Source organism: Triticum aestivum, chromosome 3D, assembly GCF_018294505.1.
Source record: "Triticum aestivum cultivar Chinese Spring chromosome 3D, IWGSC CS RefSeq v2.1, whole genome shotgun sequence".
NCBI classification, from domain to species: Eukaryota; Viridiplantae; Streptophyta; class Magnoliopsida; order Poales; family Poaceae; genus Triticum; species Triticum aestivum.
This window is the reverse complement of record NC_057802.1, coordinates 59,446,030-59,466,337: the sequence shown is the minus strand read 5'-3', so window position 1 is coordinate 59,466,337 and position 20,308 is coordinate 59,446,030.

Genomic DNA, 20,308 nt, shown 5'->3' with positions numbered 1-20,308 from the left:
TAAGGGAAGGCAATGTGGAGTAATAAGTAGATGATGGGTTGCTAGAGTGACAAAAGCTTAAACCCTAGTTTATGCGTTATTCCGTAAGGGTTTGATTTGGATCCATATGTTTCATGCTATGGTTAAATTTATCTTAATTCTTCTTTTGTAATTGTGGATGCTTGCGAGAGGGGGTAATCATAAGTGTGATGCTTGTTCAAGTAAGAAACACACCCAAGCACCGGTCCACCCACATATCAAATTATCAAAGTAGCGAACGCGAATTTACTAAACACGATGAACGTGACTAGATGACAATTCCCATGTGTCCTCGAGAACATTTTGCTTACTATAAGAGAACGTTCCGGCTTGCCCTTTGCTATAAAAAGGATTGGGACACCTCGATGCACCTTTGTTACTATTTCTACTTGTTACTTGTTACGGATTACCTTGCTACAAAACTATATATTACCGCTACTTTCAGTATTTGCAGAGAATACCTTGCCGAAAACCGCTTATCATTTCCTTCTGCTCCTCGTTGGGTTCGACACTCTTACTTACCGAAAGGACTACAATTGATCCCCTATGCTTGTGGTTCATCACCTCCTTACCAGCCACCCCCAACCCGACATCGACCACCAAGTCCCTCGCCCGGCTACTGATACGTCACCAACGTATCTATAATTTTTTATTGTTTCATGCTATTATATTATCAATCTTATATGCTTTATATGCCACATTATATCATTTTTGTGGACTAACTTATTAACTTAGTGCCCAACCCATTTTCAATTTTTGCCTATTTCTTTGTTTTGCAGAAATACTATACCAAACAAAGTCCAATCACGATGTAACTTACAGTGATTTTTTCTAGACCGGGAGAGACCCTAGAAGCTTCAGGGAGAGACCAGGAGATGCACGAGGGAGCGACAAGCTCACACGGCGCGCCCTAGGGGGTGTCCGCGCCAACAGCACTTGAGGGGCCCACCTGGCTCCATTTAAAATCTCTGGCCTATAAATTCCCTAATATTTCAGAATCCCCAAAGCGAGACGTGAAACAATTTTATCGCCATCGCAAGCTTCTGTTCTTTCGTGATCCCAACTGGAGGCCTTTTTGGGTACTGTGCCGAAGGGGAAACCATTGGGGAGGCAATCTTCATCGACCTTGCTGCCTCCATGATATGTGTGAGTAGTTCCCATAGGACCTATGGATCCATAACAATAGATAGATGGCTTTCTCTCTCTCTTTTTGATCTTTAATACAATGATCTCTTCGGAGATCTGTTCTTCGTAATTTTCGCGGTGTGTTTGTTGGGATCTGATGAATTGTGGGTTTATGATGAGATTATTAATTGAAAGTTTTTGAATATTTTCTGAGATCTGTTTATGTGTGAATTTGTAGCCTTGTATTTCTCTCTTATTTATCCATCTTCTTTGGCCAATTAGATTGATTTATCTTCAGTGGGAGTGGTGCTTGTTGGAAATATGCCCTAGAGACAATAATAAATTGGTTATTATCATATTTCCCTATTCATGATAATCGTTTATTACCCATGCTAGAATTGTATTGAACGGAAACTCAGATACATGTGTGGATACCTATGTGTGGAAATATACCTGGCTTGGGGGGCAAGCCACCCTAGGGTTTCCCTAGGGGGCGCCCCCATCTACCTTGTGGCCGCCGCCCCCTTAGATGGGATCTAGGGCACCCCCTCCTCCTCCCTTCCCCCTATATATAGAGAGGTAGAGAGAGGGTAGCCACACCCTTGAGCACATCTCTACGCCACGGCGCTGCCTCTCCTCTCCCTCGCATCCCTCTTCCTCTCCGTAGTGCTTAGTGAAGCTCTGCTGAGATTCCAACACCACCACCGCCACCGCGCCGTCGTGCTGCCGGAGGACTCAAGCTACTACTTCACCATCGCTCGCTGGATCGAGGATGTGAAGGCGTCATCAAGCCGTATCTGTGTTGAACGCGGAGGTGTCGTCCGTTCGGCACTTGGATCGGGAGTTCGCGGGACGGGTCGTGATTGGATCCCGAAGACGTTCTGAAGGAAATATGCCCTAGAAGCAATAATAAAGTATTATATATTTCCTTATATCATGATAAATGTTTATTGTTCATGCTAGAATTGTATTAACCGGGAACATAATACATGTGTGAATACATAGACAAACAGAGTGTCACTAGTATGCCTCTACTTGACTAGCTCGTTAATCAAAGATGGTTATGTTTCCTAGCCATAGACATGAGTTGTCATTTGATTAACGGGATCACCTCATTAGGAGAATGACGTGATTGACTTGACCCATTCCGTTAGCTTAGCACCCGATCGTTTAGTATGTTGCTATTGCTTTCTTCATGACTTATACATGTTCCTCTGACTATGAGATTATGCAACTCCCGTTTACCGGAGGAACACTTTGTGTGCTACCAAACGTCACAACGTAAATGGGTGATTATAAAGGTGCTCTACAGGTGTCTCCAAAGGTACTTGTTGGGTTGGCGTATTTCGAGATTAGGATTTGTCACTCCGATTGTCGGAGAGGTATCTCTGGGCCCACTCGGTAATGCACATCACTATAAGCCTTGCAATCATTGTGACTAATGAGTTAGTTGCGAGATGATGTATTACGGAACGAGTAAAGAGACTTGCCGGTAACGAGATTGAACTAGGTATCGAGATACCGACGATCGAATCTCGGGCAAATAACATACCGATGACAAAGGGAACAACGTATGTTGTTATGCGGTCTGACCGATAAAGATCTTCGTAGAATATGTGGGAGCCAATATGGGCATCCAGGTCCCGCTATTGGTTATTGACCGGAGAGGTGTCTCGGACATGTCTACATAGTTCTCGAACCCAAAGGGTCCGCATGCTTAAAGTTACGATGGCAGTTATATTATGAGTTTATGTGATTTGATGTACCGAAGGTTGTTCGGAGTCCCGGATGTGATCACGGACATGATGAGGAGTCTCGAAATGGTCGAGACGTAAAGATTGATATATTGGACGACTATATTCGGACACCGGAAGTGTTCCGGAGAAGTTTCGGATTAAACCGGAGTGCCGGAGGGTTACCGGAACCCCCCGGGGAAGTATTGGGCCTTGGTGGGCCTTGAGGGGAGAGAGAGGGCAGCAGCCATGAGGTGGCGCGCCCCCTCCCAAGGGGAATCCTAGTTGGACTAGGAGAGGGGGGGGCAGCCCCCTTTCCCTCTCCCTCTCCCTCTCTTTCCTTCCCCCCCTTCTTTCCTAGTAGGACTAGGAAAGGGGAGTCTTACTCCTACTAGGAGGAGGACTCCCCCTCTCTCCTTGGCGCGCCTAGGGCAGCCGGCCTCCCCCTTGCTCCTTTATATACGGGGGCAGGGGGCACCTAAGAACACACTTGATATACGATATTTTAGCCGTGTGCGGTGCCCCCCTCCACCAGATTACACCTCGATAATATCGTCGCGGAGCTTAGGCGAAGCCCTGCGTCGGTGGAACATCATCGTCGTCACCACGCCGTCGTGCTGACAAAACTCTCCCTCAACACTCGGCTGGATCGGAGTTCGAGGGACGTCATCGAGCTGAACGTGTGTAGAACTTCGGAGGTGCCGTGCGTTCGGTACTTGATCGGTCGGATCGTGAAGACGTACGACTACATCAACCGCGTTGTGATAACGCTTCCGCTGTCGGTCTACGAGGGTACGTGGACAACACTCTCCCCTCTCATTGCTATGCATCACCATGATCTTGCGTGTGCGTAGGAATTTTTTTGAAATTACTACGTCCCCCAATAGTGGCATCCGAGCCTGGTTTTATGCGTTGATGCTATGCACGAGTAGAACACAAGTGAGTTGTGGGCGATATAAGTCATACTGCTTACCAGCATGTCATACTTTGGTTCAACGGTATTGTGAGATGAAGCGGCCCGGACCGACATTACGCGTACGCTTACGCGAGACTGGTTTCACCGTTCGGAGCACTCGTTGCTTAAAGGTGACTGGCGGGTGTCTGTCTCTCTCACTTTAGTTGAACCGAGTGTGGCTACGCCCGGTACTTGCGAAGGTTAAAACAGCACCAACTTGACAAACTATCGTTCTGGTTTTGATGCGTAGGTAAGAACGGTTCTTGCTAAGCCCGTAGCAGCCACGTAAAACTTGCAACAACAAAGTAGAGGACGTCTAACTTGTTTTTGCAGGGCATGTTGTGATGTGATATGGTCAAGACATGATGTGATATAATTTGTTGTATGAGATGATCATGTTTTGTAACCGAGTTATCGGCAACTGGCAGGAGCCATATGGTTGTCGCTTTATTGTATGAGATGCTATCACAATGTAATAGTTTTACTTTATCACTAAGCGGTAGCGATAGTCGTAAAAGCAATTATTTGGCGAGACGACAACGATACTACGATGGAGATCAAGGTGTCGCGTCGGTGACGATGGTGATCATAACGGTGCTTCGGAGATGGAGATCACGAGCACGGTGCTTCGGAGATGGAGATCACAAGCACAAGATGATGATGGCCATATCATATCACTTATATTGATTGCATGTGATGTTAATCCTTTATGCATCTTATCTTGCTTTGATTGACGGTAGCATTATAAGATGATCTCTCACTAAAATTTCAAGATAAAAGTGTTCTCCCTGAGTATGCACCGTTGCAAAAGTTCTTCGTGCTGAGACACCACGTGATGATCGGGTGTGATAGGCTCTACGTTCAAATACAACGGGTGCAAAACAGTTGCACACGCGGAATACTCGGGTTAAACTTGACGAGCCTAGCATATGTACAGATATGGCCTCGGAACACGGAGACCGAAAGGTCGAGCGTGAATCATATAGTAGATATGATCAACATAGTGATGTTCACCATTGAAACTACTCCATCTCACGTGATGATCGGACATGGTTTAGTTGATTTGGATCACGTAATCACTTAGATGATTAGAGGGATATCAATCTAAGTGGGAGTTCTTAAGTAATATGATTAATTGAACTTAAATTTATCATGAACTTAGTCCTGATAGTATTTTGCAAATTATGTTATAGATCAATAGCTCACGTTGTTGCTTCCCTGTGTTTATATTTGATATGTTCCTAGAGAAAAATTATGTTGAAAGATGTTAGTAGCAAAGATGCGGATTGGATCCGTGATCTGAGGATTATCCTCATTGCTGCACAGAAAAATTATGTCCTTGATGCACCGCTAGGTGACAGACCTATTGCAGGAGCAGATGCAGACGTTATGAATGTTTGGCTAGCTCAATATGATGACTACTTGATAGTTTAGTGCACCATGCTTAACGGCTTAGAATCGGGACTTCAAAGACGTGTTGAACGTCATGGACCATATAAGATGTTCCAGGAGTTGAAGTTAATATTTCAAGCAAATACCCGAGTTGAGAGATATGAAGTCTCCAACAAGTTCTATAGCTAAAAGATGGAGGAGAATCGCTCAACTAGTGAGCATGTGCTCAGATTGTCTGGGTACTACAATCGCTTGAATCAAGTGGGAGTTAATCTTCCAGATAAAATAGTGATTGACAGAATTCTCTAGTCACCATCACCAAGTTAGTAGAACTTCGTGATGAACTGTAATATGCAAGGGATGACGAAAGTAATTCCCGAGCTCTTCGTGATGCTGAAATCGACGAAGGTAGAAATCAAGAAAAACATCAAGTGTTGATGGTTAACAAGAACACTAGTTTCAAGAAAAGGGCAAAGGGATAGAAGGGGAACTTCAAGAAGAACGGCAAGAAGTTGCTGCTCAAGTGAAGAAGCCTAAGTCTGGTCCTAAGCCTGAGACTAAGTGCTTCTACTGCAAAGGGACTGGTCACTGGAAGCAGAACTACCCCAACTATTTGGTGGATAAGAAGGATGGCAAAGTGAACAAAGGTATATTGGATATACATGTTATTGATGTGTACCTTACTAGTGTTTATAGCAACCCCTCGGTATTTGATATTGGTTCAGTTGCTAAGAGTAGTAACTCGAAATGGGAGTTGCAGAATAAACAGAGACTAGTAAAAGGAGAGGTGACGATGTGTGTTGGAAGTAGTTCCAAGATTGATATGATCATCATCGCACACTCCCTATACTTTCGGGATTAGTGTTGAAACGAAATAAGTGTTATTTGGTGTTTGCGTTGAGCAGGAATATGATTTGATCATGTTTATTGCAAAACGGTTATTCATTTAAGTTAGAGAACAATTGTTGTTCTGTTTACATGAATAAAAACCTTCTATGGTCATACACACCAACGAAAATGGTTTGTTGGATCTCGATCGTAGTGATACACATATTCATAATAATGAAGCCAAAAGATGCAAAGTTAATAATGATAGTGCAACTTATTTGTGGCACTGCCGTTTAGGTCATATTGGTGTAAAGCGCATGAAGAAACTCCATACTGATGGGATTTTGGAATCACTTTATTATGAATCACTTGATGCTTGCGAACCGTGCCTCATGGGCAAGATGACTAAAACGCCTTTCTCCGGAACTATGGAGAGAGCAACAGATTTGTTGGAAATCATACATACAATGTATGTGGCCCGATGAATATTGAGGCACGTAGCAGGTATCATTATTTTCTGACCTTCACAGATGATTTGAGCAGATATGGGTATATCTACTTAATGAAATAGAAGTCTGAAACATTTGAAAACTTCATATAATTTTCAGAGTGAAGTGGAAAATCATCGTAACAAGAAAAATAAAGTTTCTACGATCTGATCGTGGAGAAGAGTATTCGAGTTACGAGTTTGGCCTTCAGTTAAAACAATGTGAAATAGTTTCACTACTCACGCCACTTGGAACACCACGGTGTTATGGTGTGTCCGAACATCGTAACCGTACTTTATTGAATATAGTGCAATCTATGATGTCTCTTACCAATTTACCACTATCGTTTTGGGGTTATGCATTAGAGACAGCTACATTCACGTTAAATAGGGCACCATCAAAATCCATTGAGACGATGCCTTATGAACTGTGGTTTGGCAAGAAACCAAAGTTGTCGTTTCTTAAAGTTTGGGGTTGCGATGCTCATGTGAAAAAGTTTCATCCTGATAAGCTCAAACCCAAATCGGAGAAATGTGTCTTCATAGGATACCCAAAGGAGACAGTTGGGTACACCTTCTATCACAGATCCGAAGGTAAGACATTCGTTGCTAAGAATGGATCCTTTCTAGAGAAGGAGTTTCTCTCGAAAGAAGTGAGTGGGAGGAAAGTAGAACTTGATGAGGTAAATGTACCTGCTCCCTTATTGGAAAGTAGTTCATCACAGAAATCTGTTCCTGTGACTTCTACACCAATTAGTGAGGAAGTTAATGATGATGATCATGTAACTTCAGATCAAGTTACTACCAAACCTCGTAGGTAAACCAGAGTAAGATCCGCACTAGAGTGGTACGGTAATCCTGTTCTGGAGGTTATGTTACTAGACCATGACGAACCTACGAACTATGAAGAAGCGATGGTGAGCCCAGATTCCGCAAAATGGCTTGAGGCCATGAAATCTGAGATGAGATCCATGTATGAGAACAAAGTGTGGACTTTGGTTGACTTGCCCGATGATCGGCAAGCAATTGAGAATAAATGGATCTTCAAGAGGAAGACGGACGCTGATAGTAGTGTCACTATCTACAAAGCTAGAATTGTCGCAAAAAGGTTTTCGACAAGTTCAAGATGTTGACTACGATGAGAGTTTCTCACTCGTATCCATGCTTAAGTCTGTCCGAATCATGTTAGCAATTGCCACATTTTATGAAATCTGGCAAAGGGATAAACAAAACTGCATTCCTTAATGGATTTATTAAAGAACAGTTGTATATGATGCAACCAGAAGGTTTTGTCAATCCTAAAGGTACTAACAAAATATGCAAGCTCCAGCGATCCATCAATGGACTGGTGCAAGCATCTCGGAGTTGGAATATACGCTTTGATAAGTTGATCAAAGCATATAGTTGTATACAGACTTGCGGTGAAGCCTGTATTTACAAGAAAGTGAGTGGGAGCACTACAGCATTTCTGATAAGTATATGTGAATGACATATTGTTGATCGGAAATAATGTAGAATTATTCTGCAAAGCATAAAGGAGTGTTTGAAAGAGTTTTTCAAAAGAAAGACCTCGGTGAAGCTGCTTACATATTGAGCATCAAGATCTATAGAGATAGATGAAGACGCTTGATAAGTTTTTCAATGAGTACATACCTTAACAAGATTTTGAAGTAGTTCAAAATAGAACAGTCAAAGAAAGAGTTCTTGCCTGTGTTACAAGGTGTGAAATTGAGTAAGACTCAAAGCCCGACCACGGCAGAAGATAGAAAGAGAATGAAAGTCATTCCCTATGCCTTGGCCATAGGTTCTATAAAGTATGCCATGCTGTGTACCAGATCTATTGTATACCCTACACTGATTTTGGCAAGGGAGTACAATAGTGATCTAGGAGTAGATCACTGGATAGCGGTCAAAATTATCCTTAGTGGAATAAGGAAATGTTTCTCGATTATGGAAGTGACAAAAGGTTCGTCGTAAAGGGTTACGTCGATGCAAGTTTTGACACTAAATCTAGATGACTCTAAGTCTCGGTCTAGATACATATTGAAAGTGGGAGCAATTAGCTAGAGTAGCTCCGTGCAGAGCATTGTAGACATAGAAATTTGCAAAATACTTACGGATCTGAATGTTACAGACCCGTTGACTAAAATTATCTCACAATCAAAACATGATCACACCTTAGTACTCTTTGGGTGTTAATCACATAGCGATGTGAACTAGATTATTGACTCTAGTAAACCCTTTGGGTGTTGGTCACATGAAAAATGTGAACTATGGGTGTTAATCACATGGTGATGTGAAATCACATGGTGATGTGAATTATAGATGTTAAATCACATGGTGATGTGAATTATTGATGTTAAATCACATGGAGATGTGAACTAGATTATTGACTCTAGTGCAAGTGGGAGACTGACGGAAATATGCCCTAGAGGCAATAATAAAGTATTATATATTTCCTTATATCATGATAAATGTTTATTATTCATGCTAGAATTGTATTAACCGGAAACATAATACATGTGTGAATACATAGACAAACAGAGTGTCACTAGTATGCCTCTACTTGACTAGCTCGTTAATCAAAGATGGTTAAGTTTCCTAGCCATAGACATGAGTTGTCATTTGATTAACGGGATCACCTCATTAGGAGAATGACGTGATTGACTTGACCCATTCCGTTAGCTTAGCACCCGATCGTTTAGTATGTTGCTATTGCTTTCTTCATGACTTATACATGTTCCTCTGACTATGAGATTATGCAACTCCCGTTTACCAGAGGAACACTTTGTGTGCTACCAAACGTCACAACGTAAATGGGTGATTATAAAGGTGCTCTACAGGTGTCTCCAAAGGTAGGATTTGTCACTCCGATTGTCGGAGAGGTATCTCTGGGCCCACTCGGTAATGCACATCACTATAAGCCTTGCAAGCATTGTGACTAATGAGTTAGTTGCGAGATGATGTATTATGGAACGAGTAAAGATACTTGCCAATAACGAGATTGAACTAGGTATCGAGATACCGACGATCGAATCTCGGGCAAGTAACATACCGATGACAAAGGGAACAATGTATGTTGTTATGCGGTCTGACCGATAAAGATCTTCGTAGAATATGTGGGAGCCAATATGGGCATCCAGGTCCCGCTATTGGTTATTGACCAGAGAGGTGTCTCGGTCATGTCTACATAGTTCTCGAACCCAAAGGGTCCGCACGCTTAAAGTTACGATGGCAGTTATATTATGAGTTTATGTGATTTGATGTACCGAAGGTTGTTCGGAGTCCCGGATGTGATCACGGACATGACGAGGAGTCTCGAAATGGTCGAGACGTAAAGATTGATATATTGGACGACTATATTCGGACACCGGAAGTGTTCCGGAGAAGTTTCGGATTAAACCGGAGTGCCGGAGGGTTACCGGAACCCCCCGGGGAAGTATTGGGCCTTGGTGGGCCTTGAGGGGAGAGAGAGGGCAGCAGCCATGAGGTGGCGTGCCCCCTCCCAAGGGGAATCCTAGTTGGACTAGGAGAGGGGGGCGCAGCCCCCTTTCCCTCTCCCTCTCCCTCTCTTTCCTTCCCCCCTTCTTTCCTAGTAGGACTAGGAAAGGGGAGTCCTACTCCTACTAGGAGGAGGACTCCCCCTCTCTCCTTGGCGTGCCTAGGGCAGCCGGCCTCCCCCTTGCTCCTTTATATACGGGGGCAGGGGGCACCTAAGAACACACTTGATATATGATATTTTAGCCGTGTGCGGTGCCCCCCTCCACCAGATTACACCTCGATAATACCGTCGCGGAGCTTAGGCGAAGCCCTGCGTCGGTGGAACATCATCATCGTCACCACGCCGTCGTGCTGACGAAACTCTCCCTCAACACTCGGCTGGATCGGAGTTCGAGGGACGTCATCGAGCTGAACGTGTGTAGAACTTCGGAGGTGCCGTGCGTTCGGTACTTGATCGGTCGGATCGTGAAGACGTACGACTACATCAACCGCGTTGTGATAACACTTCTGCTGTCGGTCTACGAGGGTACGTGGACAACACTCTCCCCTCTCGTTGCTATGCATCACCATGATCTTGCGTGTGCGTAGGAAATTTTTTGAAATTACTACGTTCCCCAACACGTTCGACTACATCAATCGTGTTTCTTAATGCTTCCGCTTAGCGATCTACAAGGGTATGTAGATGCAATCTCTCCTCTCGTAGATGTTCATCTCTGATACATCTCCAACGTATCTATAATTTTTGATTGTTCCATGCTATTATATTATCTATTTTGGATGTTTTATATGCATTATTATGCTATTTTATATTATTTTTGGGAATAACTTATTAACCTAGAGCCCAGTGCCAGTTTCTGTTTTTTCCTTGTTTTTGAGCTTCGCAGAAAAGGAATATCCAACGGAGTCCAAACGGAATAAAACTTCATGATGATTTTTCTTGGACCAGAAGACACCCAGGGGACTTAGAGTCCAAGCCAGAAGAGCCACGAGGCGGCGGCAAGGGTGGAGGGCGCGCCCTAGGGGGGGCCTACCTTGTGGCCCCCTCGGGGATCTCCTGACCGACTTCTTTCTCCTATATATACACATATATTCCAAAACCACCAGAAGTATCCACGAAAACACTTTTCCACCGCCGCAACCTTCTGTTCCCGTGAGATCCCATCTAGGGACCTTTTTCGGCACCCTGCCGGAGGGGGATTCGATCACGGAGGGCATCTACATTAATTCTATTGCCCCTCCGATGAAGCGTGAGTAGTCCACCACAGACCTACGGGTCCATAGATAGTAGCTAGATGGCTTCTTCTCTCTCTTTGATTCTCAATACCATGTTCTCCTCGATGTTCTTGGAGATCTATCCGATGTAATCTTCTTTTGCGGTGTGTTTGTCGAGATCCGATGAATTGTGGATTTATGATCAGCTTATCTATGAATATTATTTGAATCTTCTTTGAATTCTTATATGCATGATTTGATATCTTTGTATTTCTCTTCGAATTATCGGTTTGGTTTGGCCAACTAGATTGGTTTTTCTTGCAATGGGAGAGGTGCTTAGCTTTGGGTTCAATCTTGCGTGATTTCACCCAGTGACAAAGTAGGGGTAGCGAGACACGTATTGAATTGTTGCCATCGAGGATAAAAAGATGGGGTTTTCATCATATTGCTTGAGTTTATTCCTCTACATCATGTCATCTTACCTAAGGTGTTACTCGGTTCTTTGTGAACTTAATACTCTAGATGCATGTTGGATAGCGGTCGATGTGTGGAGTAATAGTAGTAGATGCAGGCAGGAGTCGGTCTACTTGACACGGATGTGATGCCTATATGCATAATCATTGCCTTGGATATCGTCATAACTTTGCGCTTTTCTATCAATTGCTCGACAGTAATTCGTTCACCCACCGTATTAATTGCCTTCATGAGAGTAGCCTCTAGTGAAACCTATGGCCCCCGGGTCTATTTTCCATCATACTTGTTTTCGATCTACTATTTTGCAATCTTTTATTTTTAGATATATAAACTAAAAACCCAAAAATATTTTATCTTTTGTTTAGTTTTATTTATCTCTATCGGATCTCACCTTTGCAAGTGACCCTGAAGGGGTTGACAACCCCTTTATCATGTTGGGTGCAAGTGTTTGATTGTTTGTGCAGGTGCACCTATTGGGGACTTGCGTATTTCTCCTACTGGATTGATACCTTGGTTCTTAACTGAGGGAAATACTTATCTCTATTGTGTTGCATCACCCTTTCCTCTTCAAGGAAAAAAACCAACGCAAGCTCAAGAAGTAGCAATCTCCTAGATTGATCTTGGTGAGCGTAGGAAATTTTTTGTTTCCCATGCAATGTTCCCCAGCAGTGCTTTGTAGTAGGTTCAATATTGTGGTGTCCTTACTCTGTGACAAGAGGAGTTGCAAGGCACATATTGTATTGTTGTTACTAAGGATAAAATGATGGGGTTCAAAAATGTTGCTTGGTTTTACTTTGTCTACATTATGTCATGTTGCTTAAAGCGTTACTCTATTTGTCATGAACTTAATACTTTGAGATGCATGATGGATAGTGGTCTTGGGGTGAAGTAATAGTAGTAGATGCAGTTGGATTATACGGTCTACTTGTCACGAATGTAATGCCTATATTTTGATCATGTCATGAAGAATCATCATAACTATGCGCTATTCTGTCAATTGTCCAACAGTAATTTATCTATCCATCGTTTTTATGCTTATGAGAGAGATGTCTTTAGTGAACCTATGGCCCTGGGGTCCATTTCTCATATTTACTAAAACTCTAATATTGCTCGTTGTTTTTATTCTATTTTATATATCTACCATTATTAGATTTAATCCTTACAGTTGGCGAGAATAAGGGGATTGACAACTCTCTCGCCTTTGTTGGGCGCAAGCATTTGCTTTGTGCGTGTGCAGGTACCGTTCATGTTGTTTGTGTGTCATCTCCTATTGGTTCTATAAACCTTGATTTTTTGATGGAAATACTTTCTGCTACTATACTACATCACTCTTCCTCTTTAGGAAAATTTCAACACCTATCACAAGTAGCAGCTACCTCGATCATGGCTACACTACTCCACTCGGCTACCTCAACATCGGCACAAAGGGCTATCACCTCACTTGAGCAACTCACCGGCTTCCTCTACAGTCAATGTGTCCGCCACGCGACACCGTCCACAAAGCTCCCGCTACGACTACGGGGGGTGTTAGACATATATTTGGTAGTTAGAGATTGCACTGGATTAGATAGGAATTATTTTCATCTTATCTATATGGGGCGTCTTGCCTTGCAAGTATTGTCCCTCAATATATACTTGGCTCGAGGCTCAATAATAAAACAACAACTCAACCAATCCCTCTGTAATCCTTTTATACCGCATGTAGCAGTAATAGACAACACGAGCATGCGTCCAACTTGTCTCGAAATAGCTAGCACTCCTCCGTTTTTTATTGCTCTAGCTAACTATGAGGATCGTGAATAGTCATGCATCATACGTCGGAGTACGATCCGATGTATTATGGTCAACTCCAGCGCGTTGAGCTGGCGACTTGAGCCCGAGGGTCAAGAAAATGGCCCATTTTTTAGACAAATCAGATTCGCTTTATGCTTAAGTTTTCAAAAAGGGTCAGCTTTGTCCTTTTTCACACCATCGAACAAGGAGTTGGACTTGAAGTGATTGTCTCACACAAACCTCTCACTTTTTCCTAGTATATTAACTTAGGATAGAAGTGAAGGAAATATGCCCAAGAGGCAATAATAAAGTTGTTATTTTATATTTCCATATATCATGGTAAATGTTTATTATTCATGCTAGAATTGTATTAACCGGAAACTTGATGCATGTGTGGATACATAGACAAAACACTGTTTCCCTAGTAAGCCTCTACTAGACTAGCTCGTTAATCAAAGATGGTTAAGTTTCCTAACCATAGACATGTGTTGTCATTTGATGAACGGGAACACATCATTAGGAGAATGATGTGATGGACAAGACCCATCCGTTAGCTTAGCATAATGATTGTTCAGTTTTATTGCTATAGCTTTCTTCATGTCATATACATATTCCTTTGACTATGAGATTATGCAACTCCCGGATACCGGAGGAATGCCTTGTGTGCTATCAAACGTCACAACGTAACTGGGTGATTATAAAGATGCTCTACGGGTATCTCTGAAGGTGTCTTGTTGGGTTGGCTTGCATCGAGATTAGGATTTGTCACTCCGAGTATCGGAGAGGTATCTCTTGGCCCTCTCAATAATGCACATCATAATAAGCCTTGCAAGCAATGTGACTAATGAGTTAGTTACGGGATGATGCATTACGAAACGAGTAAAGAGACTTCCGGTAACAAGATTGAACTAGGTATGAGGATACCGACGATCGAATCTCGGGAAAGTAACATACCGATGACAAAGGGAATAACGTATGTTGTCATAACGGTTCGACCGATAAAAATGTTCACAGAATATGTGGGAACCAATATGAGCATCCAGGTTCCACTATTGGTTATTGACCAGAGAGGTGTCTCGGTCATGTCGACATAGTTCTCGAACCCATAGGGTCCGCACGCTTAACGTTCGATGACGATTTGTATTATGAGTTGTGTGTTTTGGTGACCAAAGATTGTTCAGAGTCCCGGATGAGATCATGGACATGACGAGGAGTCTCGAAATGGTCGAGAGGTAAAGATTGATATATTGGACGATAGTATTCGGACAACGGAATGGTTTCGGAGTGTTTTGGATATTTATCGGAGTACTGAGGGGTTACCGGAACCCCCCAGGGAAAGTAATAGGCCAACATGGGCCATAGGGGAGAGATAGTGCAGCCCACAAGGGGTGGCGCGCACCCCCCCCATGGGCAGTCCGAATTGGACAAGGGGAGGGGGCGCGGCCCCCCTTTCCTTCTCCCTCTCCCTCTCCTTCCCCCTTTCCCCTCCGAAAGAAGGAAGGGGGGCGACTAGGACCAGGAGTCCAAGTAGGTTTCCCCCCCCCCATGGCGCGCCCCTAGGGCCGGCCTCCTCCGTCTCCTCCTTTATATACGGGGGTAGGGGGGCACCCCAAAGGACATCAATTGTTTCTTAGCCATGTGCGGTGCCCCCCTCCACCGTTTACTCCTCCGGTCATATTGTCGTAGTGCTTAGGTGAAGCCCTGCGCGGATAACTTCACCATCACCGTCATCACGCTGTCGTGCTGACGAAACTTTCCCTCGACACTTTGCTGGATCAAGAGTTCGAGGGACATCATTGAGCTGAACGTGTGCAGAACTCGGAGGTGTCATACGTTCGGTGCTTAATCGGTTGGATCAAGAAGACGTTCGACTACATCAACCGCATTAAGCTAACGCTTCCACTTTCGGTCTACGAGGGTACGTGGGCACACTCTCCCCCTCTCGTTGCTATGCATCTCCTAGATAGATCTTGCATGATAGTAGGAAATTTTTTGAAATTGCATGCTACGTTCCCAATAGTGGCGTCCGAGCCAAGTCTATGCGTAGATGATATGCACGAGTAGAACACAAAGAGTTGTGGGTGATAATAGTCAAACTGCTTACCACCAACGTCTTATTTTGATTCGGCGGTATTGTTGGATGAAGCGGCCCGGACCAACCTTACATGGCCGCGTTCATGAGACCGGTTCCACCGAAAGACATACAACTGGTTTTGCATAAAGGTGGCTGGCGGGTGTCTGTTTCTCCAACTTTAGTTTAATCGAATTTGACTACCACCGGTCCTTGTTGAAGGTTAAAACAGCAAACTTGATGAAACATCATTGTGGTATTGATACGTAGGTAAGAACGGTTCTTACTAGAAGCCCGTAGCAGCCACATAAAACTTGCAACAACAAAGTAGAGGACGGCTAACTTGTTTTTGCAAGGCATGTTGTGATGTCATATGGTCAAGACATGATGTGATATACGTTGTTGTATGAGATGATCATGTTTTGTAAAAGTTATCAGCAACTCGCAGGAGCCTTATGGTTGTCGCTTTATTGTATGAAATGCAAACGCCATGTAATTTCTTTACTTTATCACTATGCGTTATCAATAGTTGTAGAAGCAATAGTTGGCGAGACGACCACGACACAACGATGGAGATCAAGGTGTCGAGCCGGTGACGATGGAGATCATGACGGCGCTTTGGAGATGGAGATCAAAGGCACAAGATGATGATGGCCATATCATGTCACATATTTTGATTGCATGTGATGTTTATCTTTTATGCATCTTATTTTGCTTAGTACAGCAGTAGCATTATAAGATGATCCCTTACTAAAATTTCAAGGTATAAGTGTTCTCCCTGAGTATGCACCGTTGCGAAAGTTCTTCATGCTGAGACACCACGTGATGATCGGGTGTGATAGGCTCTACGTTCACATACAATGGGTGCAAGACAGTTTTGCACATGCGGAATACTCGGGTTAAACTTGACGAGCCTAGCATGTATAGACATGGCCTTGGAACACTGGAGACCGAAAGCTCGAACGTGAATCATATAGTTGATATGATCAACATAGAGATGTTCACCATTGATGACTACTCCATCTCACGTGATGATCGGACATGGTTTAGTTGATTTGGATCGCGTGATCATTTAGATGACTCGAGGGATGTCTATCTAAGTGGGAGTTCTTAAGTAATATGATTAATTGAACTTTAATTTATCATGAACTTAGTCCTGATAGTATTTGCAAATTATGTTGTAGATCAATAGCTCGCGTTGTAGCTCCCCTATGTTTTTGATATGTTCCTAGAGAAAAATAAGTTGAAAGTTGATAGTAGCAATGATGCGGACTGGGTGACAGATCCTCATTGCTGCATAGAAGAATTATATCCTTGATGCACCGTTAGGTGACAGACCTATTGCAAGAGCAGATGCAGACGTTATGAACGTTTGACAAGCTCGGTATGATGACTACTTGATAGTTTAGTGCGCCATGCTTTACGGCTTAGAACCGGGACTTCAAAAACGTTTTGAATGCCACGAAACATATGAGATGTTCCAAGAGTTGAAATTGGTACTTCGGACTCATGCCCATGTCGAGAGGTATGAGACCTCTGATAATTACTTTGCCTACAAGATGGAGGAGAATAGCTCAGCCAGTGAGCATGTACTCAGAATATCTGGGTACTACAATCGCTTGAATCAAGTGGGAGTTAATCTTCCAGATAAGATAGTGATTGACAGAGTTCTCTAGTCACTATCACCAAGCTACTAGAACTTCGTGATGAACTATAATATGCAAGGGATGACGAAAACGATTCCCGAGCTCTTCGCAGTGCTGAAATCAGCGAAGGTAGAAATCAAGAAAGAGCATCAAGTGTTGATGGTTGACAAGACCACTAGTTTCAAGTAAAAGGGCAAGGGAAATGTTGAGGAGGGGCCGGGGTAAGCCCATGACGGTTTATCAAGACAAAGCCATGGGCTGCTGAAGATGGTGGTTCACTACATAGACTCGTTGAGGGCCCGAAGCCCAAGGGCGACTTAAGGCTCAACAGGTGTAAACCGCCATATAAGTGTAACTTATATTATAAGGCATGTATAGTTAGTCACCGAGCCGGACACGTTGCTTATGAGCCGGCCGGGACTCTATAAGCCACCGGGTGTCAACCTGTGTATATAAAGGGACGACCCGGCGGCGACTTAGGGCAAGAAAGAAGAGATCGAAAGCTAGGTCAAGCGTATTCGCTCCCTGGTAATCGAGACATAAGCAATACCACCTCAAACTGGATTAGGCCTTTACCTTCACCGCAAGGGGCCGAACCAGTATAAACTCCCTGTGTCCTTTGTCCCGTTTAACCCCTTTAAGCTAACCTCGTTGCGATGGCTCCACGACTAAGTCCTCACACTAGGACATCTGCCGTGACAATTCCACGACAGTTGGCGCCCACCGTGGGGCCAGCGCACGGTGGCTTCGAGTTCTTGAAGGGCAACTTCAAAGGGATCAAGGGATACGCTGTGGGCCGGATGACCAAGAGTCGTCGTGGAAGCTCTACATCGACGATGCAGGTTGGGGCCCCGAGGCCGGCTCAATTGAGTACGGGTACCGGGTCCCCTTCGGCGGAATCCATGCCTTCATCGGCAAAATCGGCGAACCGAGCCCTGAGCCGGACATCTGCACCGACATCATCGAGACGGCTCAATGCGCGAGACCCGCCCGAGTTCAGCCCGCCAGGAAGCGTGCCTTCGTGGGATTCATCCATGGAGCGGAATCTGAGGGTAGATCTGTGTCTGATGGTGAGACGGTCGTCTACTCTGATTGTAGCGACCAGACCTCAAATGGTCTGTGTTGCTGTGCACCAGTGTCATCCCTGGATCAGTAATGCTGACACGCACAGTACAAATGGAGGATTTATAACAGAGTAGCAATCACACACTTATTACATCGAATATCTCCAAAGAGAATAAGTATGATAAATATGGCTTAAGGCCATCTAAAAACGATAACAGCGGAAGACTTGGAAGATAAGTGAGTCCATCAACTCCAGCGGCATCACTGAGTATAAGACCACGACCTAAGGCACCTTACTCGTCGTCTGAAAAGTCTGCAACATGAAACGTTGCAGCCCGAAAACGGGTCAGCACATAGAATATGCTTGCAAAGTAGCACATAGAGAATAATGAATAATAATGCTATACTACATGCATATATGGCTGGTGGAAAGCTCTATGGTTACAATTTTGCGAAAAGCCAATTTTTCCCTACTTCAAAGGAATAAATTTTATTTAACTATCATGGTGGTTGTTAAACATTGAGAAGGTACCTCCAACTCAATCCCAATTAAGTGTCATCATAACCCACAAAATTAATTAAAAGTAACATGGTGATGAGATTCAAATGATAATCCAGGTACTAGATACTCAAGTTGTCCATAACCGGGGACACGGCTAACCATGATTAGTTTGTACACTCTGCAGAGGTTTGCGCACTTTTCCCCACAAGACTCGATCGCCTCCGCTTGATTCTCTCACTGCATGATGTTTGAGAAACGGATGACCGAGACACAGTCTTTCAGGAACAATCACTCTTTACTCTGGATGGACCGGTACACCTACTTTCCCCTACATCTGCTAGCCCACCTCTTCAAGAGATCATGTAACCTACTCAACTATGCTAGAGCCCATAATAGCTTGTGGCTGCACACGGAAGTTTCTAGCATGAATAATCTTATGATCCCTTTGAGCCTGGGTGGCGGTCCTTATACAAACAGACAACACTGGATTCTCCAGGTGCCTCAATCCACCCAGATGTGAGTTTTAGTTGCCACCTTAGGTAAACCATTATTAACAATCTCACATCTGTCATGAATATCTCTCAAACCCAAATCCACATCTACGAGCATAGCATGGCAATATAATAGCAACGTAGAAGTAACTCCCAAGGGTTTGATAAGAAAAAAGGTAATAGGTACTACCTCAACTACTTCCCAGTACCCACAATTTAATCAGATCCTAATCATGCAATGTTTGAGGAATAGATCTAATGCAATAAAACTGGGTATGGAAGGTATGATCAAAGTGTTACTTGCCTTGCTGATGATCCGCGAAACCTAGCGATTCGAAGTAACAAGCGGCACACTCCGGGTACTCTATCGCAAACAAACAAGCAGACAATCAGTACTCATCTAATGCACAGGTAAAACTCGAATGAAAGATCCAACCAGAAAGTTCAACTTAAGAACTCCGGTTTGCAAAAAGAATCAACTCGAACGAAGCAACGAAAGTCAAACGGTGAAAGAAACAAGCTTTGTTTACTAATCTGGATCTAGGTCAAATTTTACAGTAGCAAAAACTTGTTTGAGTAGGTTAAACAGAAAGAGAATTTCGAGACGAAACTCTAGGCGCTTGAATCGCCTGATTCCGATAAACGAGCGAAAAGTTAAACAGAAACAAAGATTCGATCAGAAATCGAATCTGAGATAATCGCAGAAAAATCCAACGAAAAAGAAAAACGGACAAACGGTTAAAGAACGGACGTTCGTTAACAGAGAAAATCCGACGAACGCGTTCGTTAAAATGAATGAGTCGGTGAACGTTCACAAAATAACAAAACCGAAAAAAAACGATCCAGGGTTTTTTTTTAAAACGAACGGTTTTTTTTTACAAAAACCGGCAAACGAGGCGAGGTGCGGCTACCTCGGGGACGGGCTCCGGCGGGGCTCCGTCGACTCCGGCGAGGGGCAGTGGGGCGGCGGGTGCAGCGGGCGGCTCGGGGCGAGGGGCGGCGAGCGGCGGCGGCGAGTGCGGGTGCGGGCGGCGG